Raw genomic sequence first — 15274 nt, 5'->3', positions numbered from 1 at the left:
CAGCCCACCGCAGAGACCCCGCCCCCTCGTGCCCCGCCCACAGCCTCAGCACTCCCGCACTTCCGCCCAGAGGAACCCGCTGGGCCCACGGAGGGCGTAGCCTTGCCGGGCAAAGGAGGCTTTCCCAAATGCCCTGGAAAAGACCCCCGATCACTCCGGACCCCTCCACACTACCTCAGGGCGGAAGGAGCACACATGCCTACCCTCCAGTCCTTCCCATCCCCTCTGGAAAGGCGCCCCAATACCCCCCAGCTCTCCCGAACCCTTCAGGGCCGCGCGGGAGCGGCTCCAACTTTTCAATTCTGCCGCCATCTTTAGGGAGGCCGATTTCCCAGCCTGCCTCGCGATCAGGGAGGCGGGCCTCCAACCCGGGTTCTGGGCGCGCTGCCACTTGGCATTTCTCGCTCTTTACTCCGAGCCACAAGGAAACCCTTTTCTAGTAACTTTCTGTTCTGGCTGGGCGTGGCGGCGCACTGCTGTGTAATCATAGCACCTGGCTGGTAGAGACCGGAAAATGAGTTCAAGATCCTCTGTAGCTACAAGAGACTTTGAAAAAAAGAACCCAAAAATGTACAACAGCTGCCAACAGCAACCTCTTTGGCAGTGTATGCAACTTGTTGTCGGTATGAGTTGTCCTAAAATATCTTGAAGATAGCATTCTGGTGGATATTCACGTTCCTGAGCTTACCAGACTGGCCTCAAACTCAGAAATCCGCCTGTCTCTGCCTCCCAAGTACTGGGATTAAAGGCGGGCACCACCACTGCCTGACTAAAAAAAAATTTTTTTTAATTATTTTTATTTTATGCACATTGGCGTTTTGGCTGCATATGTATCTGTGTAAAGGTGTCAGAACTCCTGGAGCTGGAGTTACAGATGGTGGTAAGCTGCCATGTGGGTGCTTGAAATTGAACCCAGATCTTTTGGAAGAGCAGCCAGCACTCTTAACCACTGAGCCATCTCTCCAGGCCCTACATAGTAGATTCTTAACAGTCATCATATGTAGTTACTACATTCACAGAACAATTTCAGAGGATAGCCGGGCGTGGTGTCTCACGCCTGTAATCCCAGCACTTGGGAGGCAGAGGCAGGCAGATCTCTGAGTTCGAGACCAGCCTGGTCTACAGAGTGAGTTCCAGGACAGCCAGGGCTACACAGAGACACCCTGTCTCAAAAAAAAAAAAAAAACAAAAACAAAAACAAAAAACAAAAAAAACAAAATTCTTTTTTCAGAGGCTCAGGTGATTTTTCAAAAGTATGCTGTAAGCTGGCACCCCAACAGGTCTCTGTTTTGCTTTTATGCCAACCCACAGTACGGACTTTACTGATCCTAAATTAATACTAAACTGGGCTATGATGGCGCATGCATTTAATCCCAGCACTTGGGAGGCAGAAGGAAGCAGATCTCTGAGTTGGAGACCAGCCTGGTCTACAGAGGAGAGTTCTAGAATAGCCAGGGATACATAAAGAAAACTGTGTCTCCAAAGACAAAAAAAAAAAATACTAAATGAAGCCAATATTTATTTTAAAATACTAAATACCCTGCTAACTGTAGTGTGTTCTCTCAGGGCTACATGCACATCTTTACATCAGGAGGCCATGCCGTCAAAGAAATATGACTCCTCCCCTTCTGGTCCACACTTCTGGGGCAGGCTCGTGAATCCCTTCTTAGTCCATGCATGTTGACTGGCTTGATCTTGTGCGGGTCTTAAGCACTCATCCACAGCCGCCTTGAGTTCATGAGTACAGGAGTCCCATGTTCAGAAGACATGTTACCCGGCTGCAGCCCTTCCAGCCTCTGATCTGAGTATATAAACCTCACTGCCTTAGCACTTGCTGTGTAGAGCAGGCTAGCCTAGAAATCAGAGCTCTGCTGTCCCTGCCTCCCGAGTGCTAGGAATAAAGGTGTATACGAGCACCCTGCACCCCTGGCTTTTATAATCTTCTACCTTCTCTTCAGAGATGGCGCCTGAGCTTGGAGGATGGGAGGGTGATATAGATGTTCCATTTGTGGCTGAGCACCCCACAGATACTTATTCTATGCAGTGTTCTCATCTTAACCACTGAGCCACGGGGCTCTAGCCCCTATGGCCTGGGTTTTATTTCATCTTTTCACAAACTGTAGTTGCTAGAGAGGAGACTGAATGAAATGGAGTTGTTCTCTCCCAGTTCTGACTGCAGCTGTAAACAACACCGAGGCTAGTAAACATTGGAAATATTTCATAGCCTAGGACTCAGTATGGTTCTGAGCTGCCCCCTTGTCCACTAATGCAACCTCAGTCCTTCACTGCGCACACTGTGCACAAGCACCCTCTCTGAATAATGCAGCTAGCAACCTTGCACCTAAACCTGCATCAGGCACACACTCCTCTCTCTAAAAATAGTATAACTGTCTCTGTCCCAATGCAATCAAATGTAGACAGTTTTATTCAATTGCCTCTAATGCATCCTGCTACAGGATGGCGCATTCATTATCCAGCCTGAGCTCTTTCGGGATGCGTGCAGGGTGCTGTAGATCTGTGCCCCAAACAAACTTTCAGAGAGAGTTCCCCATTTACTAATTTACACCAGTGCACAATTGGGTGTACGCATGATTAAAATCGGGTAGTATAGGAAGAGATGTGTGCAGGTGAAAACATTAGTATCTGGCCTAACCTATCAGTCAGACTAGAGAAATGGGCATCCCATATCCCTAAGGCACCAAGCTCCCACTCTTGAATCCTAAAAGGAAGCCTCAAAACGTTGGGCCTTGAGTACTCTATCTCATAGGGCCGCTCAGCTCTGTACGGTAGCTTTGGTCCCAATAAAGTTGCTTGTTGCAAATCTGTGTGAGCCATTATGTGCTCGTTAGTGTCCACCAAAGTGACTCAAACTAGAGTCATATGGGAAAAGGAACCTCAGCTGAGGAATTGCTTCCTTCCATCAGATTGCCTGAGGCATGGCTGCCAGGCATTTTCTACTACTTGTTTTAAAAATTGTTTTTATGTGTATGAGTGCTTTGCTTGCATGTATGTAACTCTGTGTGTGTGTGTGTGTGTGTGGCACATGTGCATGTGCACTCCTAGTGCCCATAGCAGGCAGAAGAGGACATCAGATTCCCTGAAACTGGAGTTATAAACACTAATGAACTATAATGTGCTGGGAATTTAACCCAGACCCTCTGGAAAAGCATCATGTTCTCTTAAACACTGAGCCATCTTTCCAGCTCCAAATGTTCTAGATTAGTGATAATATGGGGGGGGGGGGGGTCCAGCTCACTGTAGGCAGTGCCATCTATGGACAGGCAATCCGGGTGGTCTAAAAAAGCAGCCTAATAGGGGCTGGAGAGATGACTCAGGTGAGACCATTGGCAGCTCTTACAGAGGACTCCAGTTCATTTCCCAGGTTACACATGGTGGCTCACAGTCTGTGGCTCCAGTTCCAGGGGAGCCCTCACTCGGACATGCCCAAAGGCAAACACCAATACACATAAAATAAATACATTATTTAAAAAAAAACAAAAACAGGCTGACAAGCCTGAGGATCGAGGCACTCCACGGCCTCTGCTTCAGCTTCTGCCTTCAGGTTTCTTCCCTGTAACCTGCAAGCTGAAATAAAACTTTGTCCCAGCCGGGCGGTGGTGGCACACGCCTGTAATCCCAGCACTCTGGGAGGCAGAGGCAGGCAGATTTCTGAGTTCGAGGCCAGCCTGGTCTACAAAGTGAGTTCCAGGACAGCCAGGGCTATACAGAGAAACCCTGTCTCAAAAAAACCAAATCCAAAAAAACCCAAAAAACCAAAAACAAAAACAAAAAAACAAAAAAACTTTGTCCCACATTTGTTTTGGACCAGTATTTTATCATAACAATAGAAAGGCAAATACAACCAGCACCACATTTTAAATTCTTGGACAAAACAGCCAAGAACTAAGAAACCTAGAAGGCAGCCGGATGGTGGTGGCGCACGCCTGTAATCCCAGCACTCTGGGAGGCAGAGGCAGCCAGATTTCTGAGTTCGAGGCCAGCCTGGTCTACAGAGTGAGTTCCAGGACAGCCAGGACTACACAGAGAAACCCTGTCTCGACAAAACCAAAAATCCAAAAAAAAAAAAAAGAAAGAAAGAAAGAAACCTAGAAGGCTGACTGCCTGGAACAGATTTATTTCCTTTTACAAATTTCTGTCTGTTTTTTGGTAATGGGGGCAGTAAGCCTTAGATTCTGCTTATAATACTATAGAAACCCTCTGGCCTCTAGCACTTCTCAGAAGTGCATATTTCCACCATGTTGGCAGATCAAACTGAGGTATGGGAAGTGCCCCTAGAGTCTTCCTTCTGCAACAATCCATAGACACAGACAAAAGTGTACACTTAGTCTTTACTCCGTTAATGTCAGGTGCCTGGCATTTAAGGCATTCCACAATCCTGCATTAATGGACCTTTCCAGATATATCTCTCTTGGTTTGTTTTGTTTGAGATAGGGTCTCCTATAATCCAATCTGGTCTCTAACACAAAAGGGCCTTGAGTTTATAATCTTCCTGCCTCTGTCTCAAGAGTTCTGGGATTACTGACATGTGCCACTAGATGCAGAGTTTATTCCGTGTTTGGGAACAAACCCAGTGCTTTGTGTTAACTTAGCAAGCACCCTACCCAATGAGCTGCATTCTTCCATATTTATTATTCTGTTAACACAGAAAATACCACTACATCCTCTCTTAGCATTTAGGCTGCCCTGGAGCTCCAAAGCTCCTGGAGACCACTTGACATGCCCCCATCTCTACATACACAGCCCAAGTTTCAAGTAAAAATCCATCTGCTGATGATCATATAATGATATCTATGTAAATAAATTAAAATGACCAAACCAAACAAGCAGAGACTTTTCCAGAGATTTGTCCAGAGCTTGCTATACTAGGGAGTTTGCTACAATCATCATGTTTAAAGACTCAAAGGCACACAGAGTGGGAAAGCTTTGTACTAGAAAACATTTTGAGAAGATTCTAATTTCTGGTCATGTGGCTCACAAGATCCTAGCACTCCGGAGGCTAAAGCAGGATGATTAGGAACTCAAGGCCAGCCTTAGCTACATAGCATGTTCAAGGACATCATGGGCCTCAAGAGATACTGCCTGAAAAAAGCAACAAACAAAAATGTCCTGGTTAAAGGAAGACTTGTGTGGGAAACCCTGCAGGAAGGGGCAGGTGCGTGAAGCCCAAAGACATGAGGGGAAAAAACTCGATTCACGTTGATTTCATAAACCTGGATCAAAACTTTTTTTTTTTTTTTTTTTGGTTTTTTGAGACAGGGTTTCTCTGTGTAGCCCTGGCTGTCCTGGAACTCACTCTGTAGACCAGGCTGGCCTGGAACTCAGAAATCCACCTGCCTCTGCCTCTCAAGTGCTGGGATTACAGGCGTGCACCACCACACCCGGCTTGGGATCAAAACTTCTAGAGAGTCTGCTGCCAGGAGATTTACTGCCAGTATATTTAAACCCAGTATAATTTGGGGGAAAGTATCCTGATGCAAAACAATCCCTGGTGCACAAGGAAACATTAATTATATTGAAACTCAACTCAGGGTACACATTATTTTTTCCAAGAAGATGGATTCTGAGCCGGGCAATGGTGGCACACGCCTGTAATCCCAGCACTTGGGAGGCAGAGGCAGGCAGATTTCTGAGTTTTAGGCCAGCCTGGTGTACAGAGTGAGTTCCAGGACAGCCAGGGCTATACAGAGAAACCCTGTCTCAAAAAAAAACCAAATCCAAAAAAAAACAAAAAGATGAAGGAGGAGGAGGAGGAGGATTCTGGAGATAGAATACTTGTATTAGCTTAAAGGCCCAAGGAAGAATACAGCCTGGTCTCTGTCATACGGATAGTGTAGAGGTCATATGGGCTATTAGCTACCTCTGGTCCTAATTCTGGGAGCTTAGGGGAGTCTCTGGCTATACAGATAATGTAAGAGTCATTTAGAATATTAGGTATATCTGGTCCTTGTTGTAGAAGCTTGTGGAGCCCCCTGGACTGAAAGGGTCATTTAGATTACTAGGTATCTTTACTCCTGGCTATAGGAACTTGGTATGGCCTGGTCCAACAGGTCATGCAGATCACCAGGCTAGTAACCACCTCCAATTCCCACCTTTCTAGATGGAAGAACAGGTTTGTTTGTTTGCTTGTTTGTTTTGGTTTTTTGGATTTGGTTTTTTTCGAGACAGGGTTTCTCTGTGTAGCCCTGGCTGTCCTGGAACTCACTCTGTAGACCAGGCTGGCCTCAAACTCAGAAATCTGCCTGCCTCTGCCTCCCAGAGTGCTAGGATTACAGGTGCGCACCACCAGCTCCAGGCGATGGAAGAACAGGTTTTACACTCATTCCTTTAGGAGGACAATCCTGTGTCCTCACCATCATGTTTTTCCTGGAGATCTTCATGCTGTGCTCTCAACAGGCTTGGTACATCTTGGTATGAAAGAGGCTGAAGAGAAAAAAAAAATTGCCAGGAGTTTGAGGTTTGAGCCCAGCAGGAGTACACAGCAAGTCTCTGTCTCAAAGTAAACAAGCAAACAAACTCAAACCTAAAAGACAAAGACAAGGACACGGCAGGGATGGGGAGGAGGAGGCCCTGATTAGATACTTGGAGTCTGTCCTCTGGATACATCCACACTTGGTTAGAAGCCATCCACTGTGGACAGCTCACACAGAAGGCCAGCCTGCGGTGTGCCCCTCACACGTTTGGTCTGTCCACTGTGGGCATCTGTTCACACATCTGATTATGGTCTGTCCACTATGTGCTCTCTCATATTTTGGATAGAGGAACATATCTGTCTTCTAGCTCATCTTAAATCTGAAGCAAGGGTATAAATTAGGAAAGCTGTCAATGATTAATCAGGTCCTGAATATTTGGACCTGGCAGAGAAGTTATAGATTGACTTTTCGATTGTTACCAGAGAGCACCCGGCTTCCTGCAAGTCTGACTTACAGCAAGCTGGCTTCCTGTGACAATGTCTGTAGCTAAGAGTTGGTTTCTTAGGCAACCTGCTGCAGGTTGTGGGTTGGACTCCCCAGTGTATAAATAAATGGTCTGATTGTGTCTTCGAACGCTTGAGTCTTGCTGGATAAGGCTGTTTTGGGAGGTTTAAGAGCATACTCCCTCTTGTTGGAGGGAGTATGTACTGGAGGAGAGCTTTGAGAGTTTAAAAACTCCTGAATTTCTGGTTCATCCTCTCTGCTTTGTGCTTACAACTCAAGTCATGAACTCTCTGGGCTGGAGAGATGGATGTTCAGCGGTTATGAGCACTGGATGATGTTCCCAAAGTCCCAAGTTCAATTTCCAGCAACCACATGGTGGCTCACAACCATCTGTAGTGGGAACTGGTGCCTCTTTCTAGCATGCATGAAATAAATAAATCTTTAAAAACAAACCAAAATGAGCTCGCAGCTTTCTGCCTCGGCCTCCATGCATGTTAAGTCTCTCACCTTTAGAGTGATGGACTCTGGAACCATGCGCCCAAATAAACGCTTTCTTCTACAAGTTGTTTCGCTCATGATGTTTTATTACAGTAACAGAGAAGAAACTAACATAAAATTCATTGGTAGAAATAACAGGCAGCTAGAATCATAATACAGTCTCATTTCTCCAAGGCACTGTTGCAAAATATCCTTATTCTCAAAGATTCATGAGTTCTCTCTCTCTCTCCTTCTCTCTCTCTCTCTCTTTCTCTTTCTTTCTTTCTTCCTTCCTTCCTTTCTTTCTTTCTTCCTTCCTTTCTTTCTTTCTTTCTTCCTTCCTTTCTTTCTTTCTTTCTTCCTTCCTTTCTTCCTTTCTTCCTTCCTTCCTTTCTTTCCTTTCTTTCTTTCTTCCTTCCTTCCTTCCTTTCTTTTTCTTTCTTTCTTTCTTTCTTTCTTTCTGTCTTTCTGTCTGTCTTTCTGTCTTTCTTTCTGTCTTTCTTTCTTTCTGTCTTTCTTTCTTCCTTCCTTCCTTCCTTCCTTCCTTCCTTTCTTTCTTTCTTTCTTTCTTCCTTCCTTCCTTCCTTCCTTCCTTCCTTTCTTCCTTTCTTCCTTCCTTCCTTTCTTTCCTTTCTTTCTTCCTTCCTTCCTTCCTTTCTTTCTTTCTTTCTTTCTTTCTTTCTTTCTTTCTTTCTTTCTTTCTTTCTTTCTTTCTTTCTTTCTTCTTCTTTCTGTCTTTCGTCAGGGCTGATCTCAAGCCTGATAAATTATCACCCTTTCAACTCTACCTCCCTGATTTAGTGACCTGGCTGATTTTGAGACCAATATGGTCTGCCTGGTGAGTCTCAGTCTACCAGTCCTCTCAGGACTGTAGAGTGAAAACCTGTCTCAAAATAACCAAAGTGAGTACAGAAACAAACGAATACAACATTCCCCTCACCCAAATCAGACCAATCCAGGGATGGCCTCTGCTCTGTACACACCGAATCAATCACAGCAAGACCACTTTGGGATGGTTTACTTTGCCGGTTCATGATTTCTATCTCAAGTAGAGCAGGTTTATCTTGTTACCATTAAGGAGTTGATAACATCCAGGACTATTAACCCCGAGTAGTCTGCCATCCAGTCTCCAATAACTACAGCAGAAGCTCCAGGAAGGGCCTGGTAGAAAACCGCAGGAAGAGCTCCTGGCTCCAGCTGCCAGGAATACTGCAGATGGAATCCAGGCTCTGGATGTGGGCAGAGCCACTGAGAACTGAGTGCTGCTGACAGTCAGAGCCCAGAGTGGCTACACCAGGGAAGCTGCACTTTGCCCACTTTTGACTTCGATCTACACTGAGCAAAAGAGGCCAGGCATGACCGCACACCAACATAATCTTCTTAGGATCAGAGGTAGGAGGATCAGTATTTCAAGGTCATAGCAAGATCAAGGCTAGCCCGGGTACATGAGACCTTGTCTCAAAAAACCAACTGATACTACCTGGCTGCCTGTTATTTCTTTCTTTCTTTTTTCTTTTTTTTCTTTCTTTCTTTTTTTCTAGAGACAGGGTTCCTCTGTGTAGCCCTGGCTGTCCTGGAACTCCCTCTATAGACCAAGTTGGCCTTGAACTCAGAAATCTGCCTGCCTCTGCCTCCCAAGTGCTGGGATTAAAAGCAGGCGCCACCACTGCCTGTTATTTCTACCAATGAATTTTATGTTAGTTTCTTCTCTGTTACTGTAATAAAACATCATGAGCGAAACAACTTGTAGAAGAAAGCGTTTATTTGGGCGCATGGCTCCAGAGTCCATCACTCTAAAGGTGAGTGACTTAGCATGCATGGAAGCCGAAGCATGAAGCTGCCAGCTCATTTTGGTTTGTTTTTAAAGATTTATTTATTTCATGCATGCCAGAAAGAGGCACCAGTTCCCACTACAGATGGTTGTGAGCCACCATGTGGTTGCTGGAAATTGAACTTGGGACTTTGGGAACATCCAGTGCTCATAACCACTGAACCATCCATCTCTCCAGCCCAGAGAGTTCATGACTTGAGTTGTAAGCACAAAGCAGAGAGGATGAACCAGAAATGCAAGAGTTTTTAAACTCTCAAAGCCCTCCTCCAGTACATACTCCCTCCAACAAGAGGGAGTATGCTCTTAAACTTCCCAAAACAGCGTTACCCAGCAAGACTCAAGCGTTCTAAGACACAAGTCACAGGGGCACATGTTCATCCAAACTGATAACAATGTGAAAAGGGCCTCGATCCATGAGTTTCTTTTATCCTGTGACTATAAAAAGTCCGTGATTTCTATAATCATATCTGGGGTGGCATATTCTGGTTTCCTACAGATATAAGCCTGAAAAAAATTACAAAAAGCAGGCTGAGCAAGCCATGACGAGCAAGGCAGCGACCCCTCCATGGCCTTTGCATCAGCTCTGCCCCCAAGTCCCTGACCTGCTTCAGTTTCTGTCCTTGCTGCTTTTGATAATGAACTGTTATTTGAAACTGTAAGTGAAATAAACCTGTTCCTCCCCAAGTTGCTTTTAGTCATGGTATTTTATGACAGAAATAGAAATCCTAACTAAGACACATACAAATAAAATAATTTTAAAAAATTAATGACTAACACAAGTAGGGATTAAGTTTTTAAATTATAGCTATTTAATGTGTATGTACATGCCACACTTTACATGGGAGTGCAAAGAACAACTTGTAGGACTTGTTCCTCTCTTTCCACCATGAGCATGCAAGGGGTCAAACTCAGGTCTTCAGGCTTGGTGTCAGTGCTTTACCCAGTGAGCCCCAGACAGGCAGGGTTTGCAATTTGGAGTCAAGGAACAAGTTCTTGTCATTAAATCATTGAAAGATGGAGTCTCCAGTCCCTTGATAAGTACGTTTAGAAAAGATGACTCCAAGTTGGGCCTGGTGAGCCAGGATTGTAATCCCCACTACTTGAATGTGTAGAATCCTGGAACTAAAGTTAAAGATTACTGTTGCCAGGCATGGTGGCACATGCCTGTAATCCCAGCACTTGGGAGGCAGAGGCAGGTGGATTTCTGAGTTCGAGGCCAGCCTGGTCTACAGAGTGAGTTCCAGGACAGCCAGGGCTAAACAGAGAAACCCTGTCTCAAAAAAACCAAAAAAAAAAAAAAAAAAAAGTTAAAGATCACCATGTGGGTGCTGGGAATTGAATCTAGGTCCTCTGTAAAGGTGGACCTTTTAATTACTGAGCCATCTTTGCAGCACCAATTATAAACTCTTTGTAATTTTTATTTATTTATTTTTGGACTTTGGTTTTTTTCGAGACAGGGTTTCTCTGTATAGCCCTGGCTGTCCTGGAACTCACTCGGTAGACCAGGCCTGCCTATGCCTCCCAGATTTCTGGAATTACAGGCATGTGCCACCACCGCGCCCGGCTGTAATTTTTATTTTTACATTTGTGTGTGTGTGTCCACTACGTAGGCATGCGTATCCCACAGCCTTCAAGTGGAGTGTGCAAACAATTTGATGAAGCCCGTTTTCCTTCCACCTTATGGTTTCTGGGGTTCAAACTTAGCCTTCATGGCAAGGGCCTTTAGCTGCAGATCCACCTCCCTGGACCAAAAATCAAGTCTTAACTCCTTTTTAGGTGTGAGCCTCTGTTTTGTGTCACCAGAAACTTAAGACACCCACCTCCAAAAGAAAGAAAAGAGCCGGGCAGTGGTGGCACACACCTTTAACCCCAGCACTTGGGAGGCAGAGGCAGAAATAGAAACCCTAACTAAGACACATACAAATAAAATAATTTTAAAAAATTAATGACTGGGCTGGAGAGATGGCTCTATGGTAAAGAGCACTGAATGCTCTTCCAGAGGTCCTGAGTTCAATTCCCAGCAACCACATGATGGCTCACAATCATCTCTAACGGAATCTGATGCCCTCTTCTAGTGTGTCTGAAAACAGCTACAATGTGCTCATATAAATAAAATAAAATCTTTAAAAAAAATTAATGACTAACACAAGTAGGGATTAATTTTTTAAATTATAGCTAGAGGATTTCTGAGTTTGAGGCTAGCCTGGTCTACAGAGTGAGATCCAGGACAGCCAGGGCAATACAGAGAAACCATCTGGAAAAAACAAAAACAAACACAACCCCAAATCCTTGGTTCTTGTGGTGCTTGTTTTTGCAGCAAATTCATGAAGCAGTCCATGTTGGAAGTGGGGGAAAAGGCAGACATATATTTAGAAAAGAAGGGCAGTGGTGTTGCCTGCCTTTAATCTAACACTGGGTGGGGGTCGGGGGTAGAGGCAGGTAGATCTCTGAGTTGGAGGCCAGCCTGTTTTATAGAGTGAGTTCCAGGACAGCCAGAGCTACACAGAGAAACCTTGAAAAACAAAACAAAAGCAAAATGTAAAGAAAATAAAGATTCTGGAAGACAAGGTTGACCGAGGTTTTCTTTCCTGCTCTCTTTCATTTGCTGGTCCATGCACATCACTTTCCCAAGTGTTTCCCGGGCTTTCCCAGCCGCGGCGCCCGCCTGGTTGGGACAGCCTGAGCTGCCCTGGCTAAGTCCTGTTCCAGGGCCTAGCTGTGGCTCCCGTATTACTAAGAGGATGTGATGCAGAAGGCGGCCTCCGGGGTAGAGGTCCGCATGTGGTCAACCGCCACCACCAGGGCGGGCCCAGCGGGTGCAGCCCGCTCAGCTCAGCCCGCGCTCGAGGCCACGCCCCGGGACCGCTGACGTAACGTCCTTGAGCCAGTGCAAGCTGCTTCGGGCGGGGCTGAGTGGTGATGTTACGCATGCGCGGCTCGCTGCTGCGGCCATAACTTTAAGCACACGTGTGCGTACTCGTCTGGCAGCCATGGCTGGCGAGTCTTTCCTCGCTTGTCCTGCGGCCCTCACCTTTTCTGCATCTTCCGTCATCAGGGCACAGGCGCAGTGCAGGGGTATTCCGAGTCCAGGTAGGGATGGCGGAGCTCCGTGGCACGAGGTCAGCCTGCGGTGGGGCAGGGACGTTTTCCCCGGGGGAGACACGTGCCACCGGGTGATTTAGGCCTGTGTCTGGGGATTTCTTTCAAACCCCAGCGAGTCCTGACGAAGCTAGCAGAAATCCCCTTAAGAGATGTCTTTTGCGAGAGAACGTTTGGAGGGGCTAGAACTGAGTGATACGCACAGGGGCTGAATGCGTCTTGTCTCCCTTCCTAGGTGGACATCGAGGCCAGGTGAGTGGCCCCACAGCCTGGAAGGGATGACCGAGCTCTTCTGGAAGATGCCCTGGTAAGTCAGTTGTGAAAGCAAGGTGGCCTCTTCAGCCAGAATAGAGGTTATTTGAGGCCTCTGAAGCCAAACTCCGTATCTTAAATTCACTTTCAGGACGAATTCTCTGCCTGGGAGACTGCAGTGTGGGTTGTGCAGGTTCAAGTGATGCACTTAGCAAGCCTCCAGCGTGCTTGGGTCTGCAGTGACCCTGTGCATTCCTACAGTGCTTGCCAGAACAATTTTGAAGTGGTTTGAGGCCTTGCCCTGCTCTCTCCAGAGCAAGGTTATAGAAATTTCGGACAATGCAAGCAAATGCCTGCCACGTGGGTTAAGTTACAAGCGGGTAGAATTTACAGTGCGCACTTTTCCTGGGTTTTTTGTTTGTTTGTTTGTTTGTTTTTTGTGATGAAAGTTCTGCACATGGTGCAGGTGCAAATTAGTCGTTTCTTTTTGTTTTTTGCTTTGGTTAGTTTTCTTTTGATGCAAGGTTTCTCGGTGGTTCTTTCCGACCTGGAATTCCGGAAGTGAAGGAAAATCTTAAAGCAATTACAAAATACAACTTGAGTTTGGTCCCCGGTGTGCAAATAAAACTCAAGGTATGGTTCTGGCTCCATGAGGGCCCTGGGCCTGGTTCTTAGAAAACAAAATCAGGGGCAGAGAAGAGAGGCTGCAGATGATAGAAACCTGGCCAATGTGCCAATACCTAAGGAATACCTCCGGTAGAGGAAGGCATTGATGGGAGGATTTTTTTTTTTTTTTTTTTTTTTTTTGCCAGTTAGATGAGGGTGGCTTTGAACTCCAATCCTCAAGCATGGACCTTCATGCTTGGTGGGGGTGTGTTTCATGCCAGGGGTTTCTGTGAACCCAGATCTGCTTGCCGCTGCCTCCCAAGTGCTGGGATTAAGGGTGTATGCCACCACACCAGACCCTATTTCACATATATGAACACACGATCTTCAGACGCACCAGAGGGGGGCATCAGATCCCATTACAGATGGTTGAGCTCACCACGTGGTTGCTGGGAACTGAACTCAGGACCTCTGGAAGAGCAGTCGGTGCTCTTAACCGCTGAGCCATCTCTCCTGCCCCTTAAGTCAAACCTTTAATTCTATTTCTTTTGTGTGTATGTCCATGTGTATGGGCCCATGGATGGCCGAGAACGACTTGAAGGAATTGGTTTTCCCCTTTCCCACTTGGTGGGGGGCCTAGAGATTAAATTCGTAAGGCGTGCTAGCAAGTGGTGCTTTTACCTGTTGAGGCTGTGTCTTTGACCCATTACTGTGTGAAGTGGTTGTGTGTCCAGGGGTTGGGAGGTTGAAATTTGATAGGGGGCATCTCTAGACTTACAGCCAGTCTGTTCTGGAACTCCGGTGAGCCGGTGGGGGGGTGCGTGGGGCACGGACAAGCTTAGTGATATAAATTCAGCTCACTGACTCTTCCTTCAGTCTAGGAAACCTAAGATGCTGGAGCTAGAAGAGGCTTGATGGCGCTTCAGAGGCCATCGGGCTGTTTGTGGAACTTCCGCTAGAGAGGTAAGGGTGCAAGACGACACTCAGGTCAGAGGTAGTGTCTCCTGTGAATTCACTGGCCTCGGAGCTGTAGCCAAGGGTGGCTTTGGACTCCTGAGCTCAGGCTCCACTGCTGTCTGACCTAGTAGTTGTCTGTGACTCAGTCACCTGGCTAAAAAGATGTATTTAAAAAACTTAACAACAAAAAAACCTCTTTGACCTTTCCATGTTGCAAGTCATGTGATTGAATTTCAGAAAGGTTAGCTGTGTTGACGCTTATGAAACTATTTCGAAATAGACTTCCTGGGACCTGATTCTTGTAGCTGACATTTGCCTCTGGTTTGATTTCAGCGTGAGGAGGTCATGTGTCTAGGTGGAGTGGGAGTGGGCCACAGGCCTATTGCCTCACTCGGGTGCCGGCAAGGCTCAGACTAGAGTTGGGCTTTGTCACTGCCCCTCACAGCAGCCTTAGTCTAGGATGGCGAGGGATGCTCTTCACAGCATAACTTGGTGTTTCTTATCTTTGCAGATGCAGAAGCTAAGACTCCAGCTGTGTTGCAGCCTCCCTTAGCCTGAGCTTCATTCTTTGTCATTGTCCTCCCAGATTCCTTCAGGTTTTGAATCAGGACCCCAGCTGGCCCATTGTCTGGCATCTGAGCAGAATAAAACCATGGGCATTGCAGCCTGTTAGAGGAAAGCACACATGCTAATCAGAATACCTCCAAAGGCAAGAAGATCAGATCAGACTGGGGTACAAAAAGACCCAGTCCCCGGTCTTCCCCCTCCCCCCCAAATAAATTGATTTTTATCTATGATTCATCTTAGCCTGTTTTCTTTCCACATTACATTTGCTAAAAAAACAAAAACAAAAAACTGGCTCTGGTGGCAGCCCAGATGAACCAAGACATTTGCATCTCGGTCCAGCACATGCAGCTGATGATTGCATGTGCCTGGATATGTACTTTAAATGACAGTTTGGAACTTGCACCTGGTTGAATGGGTGTGGAGTGGCAGTCATATCAAGACTTAGTTGGGGGCAATGAGGGACTGTGCCTGAGATCCTGAGGATCTGCTCTTGGCTTAAAGAAACTTGAGGTTGAGGGCTTAACAGTCAAGGGTATGTGCTTCCTTCTAG

The 15274-nt window shown here is 46.3% G+C and overlaps 1 long non-coding RNA gene, 1 other non-coding gene and 1 pseudogene across 4 annotated transcripts; all 3 read left to right on the top strand.

Moving 5' to 3' along the window:
* Window positions 1-530: 530 nt before the first annotated feature.
* Window positions 531-657, top strand: LOC127696879 (uncharacterized; annotated as a pseudogene).
* Window positions 658-12160: 11503 nt separating this feature from the next.
* LOC127695848 (uncharacterized) lies at window positions 12161-14958 on the top strand. Of its 3 annotated transcripts, none has more exons than XR_007980125.1 (5): window positions 12161-12333; window positions 12578-12649; window positions 13102-13227; window positions 14082-14163; window positions 14669-14958. It is a non-coding gene; the product is annotated as an uncharacterized LOC127695848 (long non-coding RNA). The 3 variants fall into 3 exon arrangements; XR_007980124.1 differs by having other exon boundaries at window positions 12163-12333; window positions 13119-13227; window positions 14077-14163; XR_007980123.1 differs by having other exon boundaries at window positions 12164-12333; window positions 14077-14163.
* On the top strand, window positions 12804-12936 carry LOC127696890 (small nucleolar RNA SNORA9). Its single transcript, XR_007980339.1, has one exon. It is a non-coding gene; the product is annotated as a small nucleolar RNA SNORA9 (small nucleolar RNA).
* Window positions 14959-15274: the final 316 nt, after the last annotated feature.

This window comes from Apodemus sylvaticus, chromosome 11 (genome assembly GCF_947179515.1).
Source record: "Apodemus sylvaticus chromosome 11, mApoSyl1.1, whole genome shotgun sequence".
In the NCBI taxonomy this organism is placed as follows: Eukaryota; Metazoa; Chordata; class Mammalia; order Rodentia; family Muridae; genus Apodemus; species Apodemus sylvaticus.
Note: the sequence above shows the minus strand (reverse complement) of the source record. Positions and strands in the feature narration are given on the sequence as shown.